The following is a 14,154-nucleotide window of genomic DNA, read 5'->3' as shown; positions in this document are numbered from 1 at the left end:
GGGTCCCCGAGAAGCCTGTTGGATCTTCTCGTGGTGCTAAATGTGGCTGTGACTGTGGCACCTTCTCCACCCGCACCCCCACGCGGTCCACGAGGCAGCCCCTGCTGGCCCAGGGGCTGAGCTCTCAGATCCTGCCTCCACGGGGGAGGGCTGGCGGGGAGCTAATTGCAGTTGTTCCGAGCTGAGGAAGCGAAGCTTATCTCTGCCTGCACATGGGGAGCTGTGTCCTGCACCAGCCAGCTTACGCAAGATGGTTTCTAGGCAACTTCTGCGAGTCATGGTGGAAGAGGAATATGACTCAAAACGAAACCCAAACCCAAGTCAAAGCAAGCAGCAGGTACCTCGCACAGAGCCAGTTCTGGCTGAAGTCTTTGGTGGGATCAATGTTACTTTACTGCTAAGGGGAGAAAAAGTGACACTCCTGGGCCAGCATCCCTCAGGAGACACCTGCTAAGTGTGTTCATGTGGGCACCACACACAGCCCGAGCATGTTAAGAGACCTGCCCTGCCCCGTTTGTGTGACGGCAGTACTTGATCACTGACATGCCACTGCCCAAACGTTCCCTGAACAGCAGCCTGCACACAGCCAGAGGCTGGGGACGCTGCCATTAACTCTGCTTCTTTCACCTTGCCCAAAGAATTTTCCTTTGTATCCATCAGTCCATTACACCTCTCTTTTTTCAAGGGATTGCTGAAGTTTAGGCAAAAAAAACCCAAGCCCAACCAGCTGGGAGCTGCCTCTCTTTCATAGAGTCAGCCAAGCTGGAAGAGAGCTCCAAGCTCAGCCAGCACAACCTAGCACTCAGCCCTGGCCAATCAACCAGACCATGGCACTAAGTGCCCCAGCCAGGCTTGGCTTCAACACCTCCAGGCACAGCCACTCCACCACCTCCCTGGGCAGCCCATTCCAGTGCCAATCACTCTCTCTGACAACAACTTCCTCCTAACATCCAGCCTAGACCTCCCCTGGCACAGCTTCAGACTCTGTCCCCTTCTTCTGTTGCTGGGTGCCTGGCAGCAGAGCCCAACCCCACCTGGCTACAGCCTCCCTTCAGGGAGCTGCAGGCAGCAATGAGCTCTGCCCTGAGCATCTTCTGCTGCAGGCTGCAGACCCCCAGCTCCCTCAGCCTCTCCTCACAGGGCTGTGCTCCAGGCCCCTCACTACTCCAGTGTATATCAACAGCATCAAAACCTGCTCCCCCTCTGTAAGAGAGGCTCCACTAAGGTGACTATGATGCAGCCATGTAAGGGGTCTTAATAATTCCTTACAAGCAGCATTTTGAAGCCTCCCAAAGACAGGAAGGGAAAGCAGAGCTCCCTGGATCTGTGCAGGAGACCACCCTCATTGTCCTGTCATGTCTTAGAGTCTACTGGTTCTCTGTCCATGTCCTCACTTAAAAGCATCTGCAGATCAGCTGCTCTGCCAGCTGATGGACCAGTTTCTGTTTCCACTGTTGAGGACAGAAGCCTCAGGCTGACTTTTCTGACACCACAGGGCATTTCAGTGACGAAATTCCACTCAACAGCCCCAAACTCCAGGTTCCAAATTTTTAACTTATTTTAAGCTGTCATTCTCTGTGTGCAAACAGTGTGCCAAGAGGCACAGCAACCTTCTGCAGGGGCCAGCAGCTCATCCACACATGTCCTTGCAGGAGATACTTCAAAATGGAGGGTGCCACACACCAGCATCATCTGTCTTCAGCCTGGCTCTGTTAGCCCTCCAATCCTGTGGAGACTGTCAGTGCAGCTGCCAGTGTGCTAAGGTCTCCTTGCAGAGACCTTCACAGTCAGTGATGCTGAAATGAGAGGAGCATTCCCTCTCACAGTGCCTCTTCCATGGTATGCCTTTCAGCTCTACAGACCTGCCCAGGTATGCTGTGGTGGAGAAGACCACAGAGGTCCCCTGGGAACTGCAGAAACTGGTCTGGCTGAGACCTGTCCTTCCAAGCCCTTGCTCCCACTGTGCTTTTTTCAAGCATATTTAAAGCTCCCTTTCGTGTAATTGGCGATTTCCCCTCCCTCCCTCCTGCAGGTTAGGTTGAAAGGGGCAGGAGGTCCCTCCCCATATTGATTTGTTTTCCTGACCTTTCAGATCACGCAGAGAAGATCAGCAAAGAGGCACTGGAAAAGGAGAAGAACAAACGCACAGCACTTGCTCTCCTTTAAAGGAGGAGGACAAACACGAGACTTAGCACTGAGCAGGACATAAACTGTCTGCTGAGGAAAAGCAAGAAGCTGCCCACGAGGAGAAGGGCCTGTGAGGAGCTCCACTCTGCACTGCAACACCAGTGGAGCAGGCTGTGAGACGGAGTCAGCCTCCAGAGAACAGCAAGCATCTCAGAGCTGTTTCTTTTGACTCTCTGGAGGAATTTAGTTTAAAGGCTAAAGCCTCCTTCCAAACAAAAGCAAATCAGACACAGGAGTTTTAATCCCTGATACTCACACCCTGCTACTGGCCCCCTCCCCACCACGAAGCACTGTGTGTGGTGCCATGAGCTGTGCCTAATTCCTCCCATGTATTCAATACCCCTTGATGCTCATCTTCCCTGCCCTATCTTACAGCACTGCTGGGCCACAGCTGTATCCCACTGCAGGCTGACAAACACAGTGTTTGGTACAAAGCCTTAACCAAGGTCACAGGGATGTGGTGGGTATTAATTAACTGCTTATTCAGAGCTTTTATATCCAAAGACTAAAACCAGAATCATCACAATGAAACCAGATTCCTGCATTACAAAAATGAAAATCTGCAGAAAAGACAACAGAAGTTTCCTACTGAGGAGATTTCAGGACCCATACTCCAGCCTTACTTGTGCTGGGGGACACGGAAAGTATCCAGACTAACTTTCCCGGTCAGTAAGTTAGATCTCATTAAAGACCTCTATGAAACTCTCTTCCATAATTACACTGCCACAAGTCAGCACCATTTCAGTTCCAAAGAGAAGGATTGTAGGAGTAAGACTGTTTCTGTGGCACTGCTGATCCACTTTCAGTTCACACATTTAGTTGGTTCAAATTAGGTTTTCCTCAGCAACTCTGCACGACCAAATCGTCACTCTCCAGCAACGACCTCCCATCACAGACACTCACAGCAGCTCTCCTAAGTTCAGTGACCTTGGGGGTTTATGTGGCTGACATGGGCAAAAGTTTCTTCTAAGCCTCAGAACTCTGGGATTCAGGCCTGGGCTCCAGAGAAGTGAGGGAACTGCAGAGGACATTCCCGTAGCCCCTTGCTCAAAATGCTCCAACCCACGGCCCAGGTGCAGTGACCCTTGAGGGTTGTCAAGCAGTTGAGAGCAGATGTGGGTCCTCCTGTGCTGTTCCCTCTCATGCTTCACTCATCCCCAGAGCTCAGAGGCAGCAGAGATTGGCCTTTCCAGGCATCCTTCTGGTGCAACACCCATCCTAAAGGAATCCTTCATGGAGCACTTCCATTCACATGGTCAGAGTGAGATTTAGGATAGAGACTTCTATGTCCAAGTTTTGTACCACTAATGCCTGACAGGTACTCCATGACTTTACTGCAGGAAAAACTTCACTGTTTTGGGAACAGAAATACTGTGGCAAGTTTTGAACCTCCTGGAAGGTGGCACTGATCAGCTCCACTATGACATGAGGGCTGCTGAAATACACCAGCAGGAGAGCAAAGAGACCACAGACAAGAAACTGAAACAAAGTACTCTGATGTGGTAAAAGTGCCAAAAAGAGCTAATGCTTAATTCAAAACAACCAACCCAACCCTTCCCTTGTGCCCTGAGGCACTGAAATGCTCTCTGAGAGAGTTGTTTTAATAGAAAAGTAATCAAATCTAAACACTTCTCAGTGCAGAAGCTGCCACTCACACCCACCAAGCAGTGACAAGTGTACCTGTGGAGACAATGCCTTTGTTCCTTTTGGGCTCACGTCAGGGCACTGTGCTGTAGCTGGCTGCAGCTCCTCCAGCTGAATGTGAAGGTGGTGCCCTAGAAGGAGAGAACAACACTGCTTTTGTGTACAGTCACATCTGCCTTGCCACCAGGGATTCATTTAAGGTATAGTCAGTCCTGAGGCTACGTGCCGCTGATGTGTTTTGAAGTTGGAGCAGATCTATTTATTGCTAAGCAAACCTTTACAAGTGTGTTAGTGCAGCCTGCAGAAGCCATGGCAGATGTTTAGGAAGCTGCAGAGCAGTGTTCATTAGAGCTGCTCAGTGGTGAGGAACTGGAGCATCAATGCAAGCTGCTGAGAGAAACAACCACGCTGCTCAGAGGCTTGTGGATGTGCACATCATTAGAAAGTGCTCGTAGAGGAGGGCTGGGTCCCTTCCAGCTTCTTTGTTCGAGCTCTGCTTGTGTTTTCCCCTTCCTTTCCTCACCTTCATTAAGGTATTTAAAAGACATGTAGGTGTAGTGCTGAGGGACATGGTCTAGTGACAACCTGCCTAGGGTCATTGCTGCAGGAATCTGCGACAGGGAGACCTTCTTCAGGGGGTTCAGTCCCACCCAGTAGTCTCTCTAACCTACTGCAGGAGTTGCCCACCTTTGCTGCCTCTCCACTGCAGCTGCAATGGAGACAGTGTGCAACAACCTGAGCTGCACACCAGACCTCGCCACTCTGAGCACCCAACTGACATGACCACAGAGAGACCTCCACCTGGAAACACTAGGAAGGGGACGAGCATGCCACAGAGTTCCCCTTTTCCCCCACCAGGCCTTTCCAAGCTCTGTCAATCAAGAGTGCTCCCTCTGAGAGTGATCTGCACCCTTCTTGTCAAGATCCCATCACCAGCACAGAGCCAGGAGCTCACTGGGCCCACAGGTGCTGTGCAGCAGCCACATGCCCAGGTCACAAAATGAGTGTGAAATGCCCTTTTGGCTGGGAAGGGCTGGTCGCAGGCGGGGCTGCTAAGCTGTGAAATGACATCCCACGCCTGGCTGCTTGCCTTGGGAAGGTGCTGAATGGTAAGTGCACAAGTTACAAGTTACCCTTGGTGCACAGGGCAAAAGCATTTCCAGCTGAGATTATCCGAGGAAAGAGAAACTATTTTATCATGATTAAAAGTGGTACACTTGTACTTCTTCACAGTGAGCAGACCCTGAACTGGCAATCACCTTCCAAAAGGGTGCCTGAGCCTGATTCAGAGGCCTTTCTGACTGGTTTAATGGATGGGGTTTTCCCTCAGGGAGAAAGAAGATTTTAATATCTGAACTGCCATGTTCTCAAAATTATTTCCCCATCCATCGCAGGCAGCTTGATTTCATTTACTGTTTGTTTGTTTTTTTCCCCTAAACCCCCCCCCCCCCCCAGAACCACTGTTTCACAAACAAGGAGGAGAAAGGCTGCTATTTCCACCCAAAGCCTTGCTAAACCCCTTTGCACTGGAGGCTGCCCCAGCAACCCGTGGCTGTAGCTCCAGGAGCTCGTTCTGTTGTCTGCGACTCCCTAGCACGCAACACTGGAGACTTGTTCCACCACTGCAGGGAACCCAAAAGGACCAACTTTACAGACTGGGCAAGCTGATCAAGACAGAGCCCAACCTGCTTGTTACTTCCCCTGCCAATTTGCTACCTCTCCATTCTGCCAACAGAGCTGTGCTGAGCAAACATACTCTCATGCAGATGCCCATGAGCCTCCATGCCCTTCCCTTTCCCTGGCAGCATCTGGCGTCAGCAGTCAGAGAGCAACGTAGCTCCACTCTGGGGGGTCTAACAAGCTCCTGGTACCCAGCAAATGCAATTACTGACAGCCCTATTTAGTCTAGGCTATTAAGATATGCACAGCTGGCTAGAGCTCACCCACACTCTGCTAGGCAATGGCCCTGAGATGGCTGCCAACCAGCATGTAAATGACAAAGTGACTTTCTTGTAGGGGAAATGCATGTGGGTGCTTGAGATATTGATGAACTGGACTGTAAGAGGATTACCACCACACGAGGAGCAGAGACTCATCTCCCAGCAGAAAAAGGCTTTTGAAGTACAAGACAAAATGTCAATCCATTTACTAGCCACATAGATTAAAAACCTTTCTCTTCTTCTGCTCCAGCCTCCAAATGAGGCAGAACTGAGAGCAATGTCCCAGCACTTGGAACATGACATCACCAGGTGGTCTGGATCTCAAGATTTTGGGGGGAATGTAAAAGTTTTGTACAGTTCCATGGCCCGTCCAAATTTCCTCCTGAGTCTAAACACACAAACACATAGGGTTGCCTTGGAGATGATTGCTCCGGGGCAGGAGTCCTCTTGTGGGCTGATGGAGTGATCCAGGCCCTTCTAGCCTCTTCCAACCCCTTGTTGTGGTCACATGCAAAATTCCCTTTGATTGTTGTGTGAAAAAGAGAACACAGAGGATGAACCTCCCACTGGAGGAGCCTCACCACATCCAGCTGCAACAGCACGGCCAGAACAAAAAAGGAGGTAAAACTGGAAGGAAGCTGTGGAGAAATCCTGGTGCATATTGCAAACATACAGGAAGAGATCCCTCATTAGTGCTTGGGAGAGAAGGCAGAGGGACTACCTCTGCTCTAGGCAAACCACAGCTCACCCGTGGCCATCTGTAGGTGGATCACAGAAGCCACGGATTCAGCACCTCTTAGGGCATGAGAGCCCAGTGCCGTGCCATTCATGAGGCTTCAGACTTGCCAGCAGGCTGGGCTCTCCCCTGCTGCCGGGCAAACAGCACGGCAGGGTGCAAGACAAAGAGAGTGCATAACTCTGCCATCTGAGTGCAACCTCTGCCTGGGAGAACGGAGACCCGGGGCAAAGCTCCTGCTCTTCGCACTGGCTCTGTGTCTTAGGAAGTGGCCCTTTTACCTTGGATAAAACAGCTCCAGGAGCAGGACCTGGGGTACTGTGCTCCACAAGTGCCCAGATACCGGCAAGCAAGAGCCAGGCACCCCAGAGCTGCCACCAGCCCAAAGCCAGTGACTGCTGGGAAGGGGCTGGAATTGCACAGGGAGGGCTGGGACCAGGAAAGTCCATCCCGGAGGGGTTTAAAGGCACAGCTCCAAGTTAACTGAAGCCGTGAAGAATACTTTCACCTGTGTCTTTTGGTTAAGATTTGGGAAAACACATCAGCACATGATAAATCCAATCCAAGATGAGAGTGTTGAATCATGTCCTTAATTCCAACCTCTCACCCCCCCCCATCAACTTCCACCTCTCAGACTGCCTGGCTGAGCAGATTCTGGCATCACCAGGGTCACCTCGTTTGGCTGGAAGGGCACATAGGTTGCCTGTCTAGATAGAAATCTGTTCCTGGGGGAAAAAACAGAAGGAGAAGGAAGAACGAAAATCTTTTAAGCCATTGTCAAGTCCCAGACCTTCAAACAATGGATTTCACAGCCGGTTTGGGGGTTCTGGTTTTGGTTCTGCTGACCCAAGCAGACATCTGATTTTTAAAGCCATTGAAAGGTCTCTGCTGAGGCAGAAGTGGGAGTCCTGTGCCTGGCTGCCGTCCCGGAGGATGGGGCACGCAGCAGAGCAGGTGGCGTGGGGGTCACCGGCGCCTGTGTGACAAACTGTGATAATTGGATTGTTTGGGGAGCGGGGGAGGGATGCGGCCGCCGCGCCCAGCCCTCCGAAGGGAATCAGGAGTGAGGCTGCATCCCAGTTGAGAGCGCTCCAAGAAAATGCAAAGTGGCTGCCGATAAGCAAAGGCAGCTCCAGTAAGCCGCGCCTGGTGCGAAGGGACAGCACTGACCCCGCCGAGGGTATTCGCTGGGAACGCTGCGGCGGCACAAACAGGTGCGGAAAGAAAAGCAAACCCAGGGCTCGTTTTGAACTCCCCAATCTGCAGTGTTAATGAACACAAGGGCCAGGCAGAGCCAAAGAGACTCAAGTGGCCAGAGGGGAGTTTTTCTCCCCATCAAAGCAGCAGAGGTGCTCCAAAGCAAAGGGACATGGGGAAATGCCTCGCCTAGTGCTGGCTACTCATCAGCCCTGCCCTCAGAGGGCACACGCCACATCGGGAGTTTGCTGAGGGTAGCCAGAATGGGGTGCGATGGAGGGAAGGGAAGGGAAGGGAAGGGAAGGGAAGGGAAGGGAAGGGAAGGGAAGGGAAGGGAAGGGAAGGGAAGGGAAGGGAAGGGAAGGGAAGGGAAGGGAAGGGAAGGGAAGGGAAGGGAAGGGAAGGGAAGGGAAGGGAAGGGAAGGGAAGGGAAGGGAAGGGAAGGGAAGGGAAGGGAAGGGAAGGGAAGGGAAGGGAAGGGAAGGGAAGGGAAGGGAAGGGAAGGGAAGGGAAGGGAAGGGAAGGGAAGGGAAGGGAAGGGAAGGGAAGGGCTCCTAAGAGCCACCAAGCTGTGATGCGGTCGTTGGGCCGATAATGAGCTGTGCTCATTACAAGATTAGGTGTTAGAGCGAACAACACCCTCTTAATAATGCACACATCGCTATGACAACCGCGGAGTTTGATACCCGAGGACAACTTTTTTCCCTTCTTTCAAGCCCACTATTTATAGTTATCAGACACGGACTGGCCATAACCACCCCCCTCCTCGTCTCTTCGCCTTCCTCCTCTCCAAGGCAGGATCAGCCAAAGCGCTTCTGTGCCGCTCCTAAGGTTAGCAAACTGCTGTCAAGTGGCAGCGCCGGGGTCCGCTGACATAATTATCCTGCTAGCCCACATGTAATTAGTAAAGCTAAGCCCAAACTATATTAATACCAGGATTAATTAGGGTGGAAGCACAAACAAGGATATTAATGCTCTGCAAGCAGCAGCACGGATATCCGCCAGCCCATATGCTCGCCCGCAGGAGCAGGAGGATGGTGTGGAAGCGGAGCCGAGCGCTGCCCTGACTGTAATGAGAAATGAGGAAAGTGCTGAAAAATTGATGCCGCCTGCAGATTGCACAATCCGCCGAGCAGCAGGGGGTCGGCTCCTCGCAGCTCCCGCGCTCGCTACAATATGCTAATTTCTGCATGCAGACGAGTGTAAAAGGCGAGAAGAAAAGATCTCACAAAAGGAAAAAAATGCAAATGACAACCACAAAGATCACTGCGGAGAAATCCATGAGCTTTATATGGATTAACTGTGCTGGAGCTAGCCTCTGCTGAGCTTAACCCCTTCTGTCCTAGACCCTCAGGCAGGTCCTTTTTGTGGTGCAGAGGAACACTTGCGGCTCCTTTGTGGGGAGGGAGAAAGGGAAGAGAGGGCAGGGGGGAGCCGAAAGGATGCAAAGGACCTTTTCTCTTGCTCATAACCACACTCTCGCTTCAACACTGCCGAGGGCCTGGAATAAGTAGAAAGAGGGTCTGGGAGTGGAGCTGAGAAAAGGAAGTCAACCAAACACTGGTCCTGTTCGAGAGACCACTATGGTCCAGACTGGTCTAGGGAGTGAATGGGCTACAGATCCTTCCTGCTTCTGCAAGAGCCTCTCTAGTTCCCTCGCCCATGGCAGTGTGACTGTGCAGCATGTGGCCAACAGGGTTCTCCTAATGAGGTGCTACAGCATCCCCATCACAGTTTTCTGCTCCGGATTCACCCCCTCTCCCTCTCAGGCCAAAGACACAGATGTGCTGGCTGGGTGACAAGCCCATCTCTTCGCTGGAGGTTGTGGTCCTGTGGAGCACCATGCCTGCAGAAAAGTGGGCTCCAGCATCACCCAGGCAATCCTGCTGCCATTTGCATTCACCCTGCTCCCAGAGAGAGTCTGATCCTGCCCTCTGCCACCCATGGGACTCGAGAGAATCGCTTCTGCTGTGGCTTCTCCTCTATGTAAGCTAAAGTGGCACCCCTGGACCAGACAGGCACTGGGAACAGAAGCAGTTTTCCAAGCTTGCCCTGGCGTGGGTGATGAGCAGTTTCATTTTGACTCTCTTTGCAGTTTAACACCATGGTGGCACATTTAACTTTTACCCCTCTGGGGATTTTGTTTCCATCGCTGCACCATCTCAGGATAAAATTGTTTGCACTGTAAACCTGACCCTGCCTTTTTTATCATTTGAAGCTGGATTGGGTCAGAAGTCCAGCACCACCAGCGACCAGACTGGCTTTGCTAAAGGAGAAGCAGGGAGGCAGGATGGTCGTGAGAAGAAAGCCAGAGGAGCCACATCACATCAGAGTCTTCTGGAAACAGCAAATGCAGTTGCCCCTGGGGAAAGCTGTGTTTTGAAATCTGTGGCAGGGCAATGCAGGACATATTTTCATCAGGGCATGTCCATCTGAATTTGTGCTGAGCTCAGGAGGACCAGGGGAGTTTGCATAATTAACAACCTGGCCTCACAACCCGAATGCAAATGCAGTTCCCAGCGAAGTCAAGCCAAGGTTGCTGCGTGTGAAGAAAGCCAGGCTCAGGCATGAGCTTCACCTACGGCAGTGGTGAACTCAGCCCTAACCACACTTGTACAGGGAGGAGACCTTACTCTGGCCTTTCAGTACTTGAAGGGGGCCTCGATGAAAGCTGGGGACAATCCTTTTAGCAGGGCCTGCTGCAAGAAGACAGTGGAGGACAATTTAAAACAGAAAGAGAGGAGATTCAGACTAGGTGGAAGGAAGAAGTGTCTTACAAGAGTGGTGAAACACTGGCCCAGGCTGCACAGAGAGGCGGTAGAAGCCCCATCCACAGAAACACTCAAGGTCAGGTTGAACAGGACTCGGAGCCCCCTGATCTGCTTGAAGATGTCCCTGCTCACTGCGGTGCACTTGGACTAGATGACCTTCAGAGGTCTCTTCCAATGCAAATTATTCCCTGACTCTGTGCTGGCTCTTCCCTGCTAAGGAATTTGCGTTGGCAGCAGAGCAGAGAGAAGCAGCAAACGCTCCTGTGCCAGTGTCACACTGCTGGGGCAAAGAAGTCACATAACTCAGACCTTGCAGAACATTCCTGCTGCCACCAGCCCCACTTCATGCTTGGGAGAGGAGGCTGCTAAGAAGGAAAGTAGTGAGATCTCAAGATCCCCTTCCAGAGGCTGTGCCAGCCAGCCAAGCCATGCGGAGGCACGGGAGCCACCCCTCAGGAGTGCTGATGCTCTGGCTCCAGCAAAGGCGCCGCAGCCCGCAGCCCGCCTCGCCCTCCCCGTGCCCGCGGAGCCGTGCGGCAGCCGCTGTCAGCCAGCCCCCGGGGGAGCCCCGCCTGGCACGGAGGGCTGGAGATGAGCACAATATGCTCCTGCCTGTTGCTCGGCTGTGGTGGCCCTCGGAGTTGTGTTGTTTTTTTTCTGGATGAAAGGGGCTGTGTGAACATAAGTCCTGATTGCTACCCCGGGTTGACTGATCTGTCACGGTGGGCAGTTCTCTGTCTGATGTGACCTGAAGTAATTAAAAGTGGCCCAGCAGGCTGCTGCTTCCCTCCCCCAGCTCTGCTCTTGCTCTGTTTGCTGGCATTTGCCCAAACCTGCAATGACTGACGGCTCCGAGAGGGCTGCTGCTGCTTCCTCTGCCATGATAGGGCCATTGATCCGGCAGCCTCTGCCAGCTCAGCAGTGCTCACTCTAATTCCCTGCTGCCAGCTCTGGTGGTGTGGTTTTTCCATTCCCTCCCTGGACAGTAATTGCTGTGCAAGAGAACTCCCTTTTGACCAGCCTGATGAGATCCAATTACCACAGCCTCAGCGCTCAACCTTGGGAGTGCTCATGACCACACACTGACCTTAACCGAGGCTGTTCAGCCCCCAGTCAGGGCACAGGGCTGATGGCAGAGCAGAGGGGCAGTCATTTAGCTCAACTCCCGGCTGCCCCTCCACTTGGGGTCCGTCACAAGGAACCTGCCTCAGTGTTAATCCACGGTATGGCCCTGGACAGACAAGCCTGCTTGTGTGTTTCTCCCCTCTCTCCCTGTGCCTCCCCACCCACAAGGCCTGGGGAAGAACCAGATCAAGGAGAACCACCACGATGGAGTTATACTCTGAAACTGCAATCACTGCACCAGAAAACCCATGAGCAAGAGCCCGGGTGTGGTGTTTCTGCAAAGCACGAATGAAGTCTAGAGAGGGAGCACTGCTGTAGCTTCAGAGATAGAAGAGCCTCTGCCCTGGGTCAGCCCAGGACGTGCAAGTGAGTGTGAGCAACTCTCCACAGACTTCTCTGGCAGCAAAGCAGTTTGTGCCACGGGAGGCACAACCACCACCACTGCTCTGCTTGCTGCCTTTCGTCTGCTGAATGCACTGCAAGCGAGATCTCACATTTGCAAGTTGCATCAGCAGCACCAAAAACTCGGGATGAGCTGGCCTGCTCTTGCAGTGCAGCACAGACATCCTGGGCAGCAGGCAGCACCCCTGACCAGCCCTCTGAGGAGCTTCTTGAATTCTGAAGCAAGTACACAAAGAAGACAGGGGAGAAAATGACACATATTGATATTTGCTGCTGCCTGGGAACTGCACAGTGTGTGCCCAGCACGGCCAGCCTGCAGACTCAGTGAGTGCTCGGGTGCTTGATCTGCCAGTGGAAGCAGGAGTCTGCACTTGCCAAGGAAATGTTTGCTGTTGGTCAACGTGGAGAAGCTCAGGAAATTGGCTGAGGTCTGAAATCTCAGATGCATGTTCTCATTTACAAACAGATACATTTGTTCTCATTAGAGCTGTGATTTCCAGCTCCCTAATCCCAGGAGAATTCACAACCAAGAAGCTGTTCTGGAGTAAGAGCTGTTGTTCCTAAACAACACCTCAAAAACTGAGGTGATCAAAGGTGAAAATTAGCTTAAGCACAATTTAGCATCTGCTTTGGCAGCTTCCCACGTGGCTACAGGATGGCTTCACAGGGTGTAAGTATGTGCATGTTATGCATTAAACACAGATATAAACCTGGGAATAACTTCACTCTCACATTTACACACCTGACTCTACAGGAAAATTACCCTGCTCTAAAGCAAAGTGTGAATCTGAACTCTCTGACTCCTCAGGCACAGTCCCCTGTGGCTATCCCGACTCTGGAATTGGCCACGCACTGCAGTGTGAGCAGCTGGGAAGATTTGCTGCTGCAGTCAGTTCCTAATTCTCCAGCTCAGCTATAAAAGACATCTTAAGTGACTGAAACCACGACACAAAGCATCTCATTATTTACACTGCCTGCTTGGTGGCCACCACTACATGGAGCTAGCTGAGCCTGGACGGAAAAGCCACCACAAGTGCCTATGGAGGTAGCTCAACAAATGCACACTGCACCCACAGCCACACACTGGCTTTCACTCAGGAGCTGCATGTGCCCAGGCTAGAGGGTCTTAAAAACAGTGCTGATATTTTCATTATGCTGCACACAGTGAGGGGCTGAAGAGAGAAGTCAGGAGGTCGTGTAAAAGCTGCTTCCAGCTGTGTGTAGAATGCTTAAGTGACTCCTGTGTCTAACAGTTTGGCGTGGAGCTGGCAGCCTAAGTGCTCCTGCAGGCCAGCCTCCCACGGGGCAAACGACAGCTTGCCATGGACTGCCCAGCCTGCTCCAGTGGTCAGATCTCACTGAAGAGGTGCCAGGGGCAGACTGGCAGGGCTAGCTTGTTTTCCAGGGTACTTGAGGTATCACACTCAGCTGCAAGTTAGTGACATCTGGCTGGACTGGGATCCTCACGAGGCTCTTCCTCCTGTATATTATTTACACATATTTCTTTTCCAGGGGCAAATGTCTAAAGATTTTGAAGTTGACTTTTTTTGTAGAGAAACAGCTCTAGCATATAGAATAATCTCAGTTAAGTGAAGGATGGAAATAGAGGTGGGAAGGGTTAGAAGAGAAGCAGCTAGAAAAATATCAAACTTGGCTAATAATAAACCATAGGTTATTTCTGTTCTTTCTTCCACTGCTGCCTTTTGCCTACAGTTAAATAGCAAAAAAAAGATGGACCAAGGCCTATGATATGAACAGTTCCTTCCTGCTTCTCTAATAAACTTCAGGGAATTTCAGCTCTAAACTTTGCAGATTGCTCCTGCTTGATATTGAATAAAAAACCCTAGCACCCACCAGTGATTACATTCCTCAGCAAACCCATCTGCTGCTGTGCTGTTTCCATGGAGGCTGAGCTCATCAGCTTGTGCACTGATGCCCATGCAGGTCTGCAGCCAGCTTGAAGGCACACCTGAGAAACCATAAGGCCTCCTTCTTCCAGAGCTCTGTTATAGCTTGCCACCTGCACCCTACAAGGCTCACTGTAAGGCTGAGTCCACAACCAGTAACTTTGGCTAGAGAAGGGCCACATTAAGGTGGAAAGAGTTTAGCTCCAGAGCTTTGCTGCCATGCAAGCCCCTCACAAATGAGTAGA

General features: G+C 51.8%; 1 long non-coding RNA gene across 2 annotated transcripts in view; it reads right to left on the bottom strand.

The window, feature by feature from the left end:
* The window catches only part of LOC135189403 (uncharacterized), a 147,531-nt gene that overhangs the window by 121,936 nt on the left and 11,441 nt on the right, over positions 1 to 14,154 (bottom strand). For both annotated transcript variants that reach the window (XR_010308063.1, XR_010308064.1), the window contains exon 2: positions 3,868 to 3,962. This is a non-coding gene — a long non-coding RNA (uncharacterized LOC135189403). The remainder of the gene's footprint in view (positions 1 to 3,867; positions 3,963 to 14,154) is intronic.

This window comes from Pogoniulus pusillus, chromosome 32 (genome assembly GCF_015220805.1).
Source record: "Pogoniulus pusillus isolate bPogPus1 chromosome 32, bPogPus1.pri, whole genome shotgun sequence".
In the NCBI taxonomy this organism is placed as follows: Eukaryota; Metazoa; Chordata; class Aves; order Piciformes; family Lybiidae; genus Pogoniulus; species Pogoniulus pusillus.
This window is presented reverse-complemented; position numbering and strand designations above follow the sequence as displayed.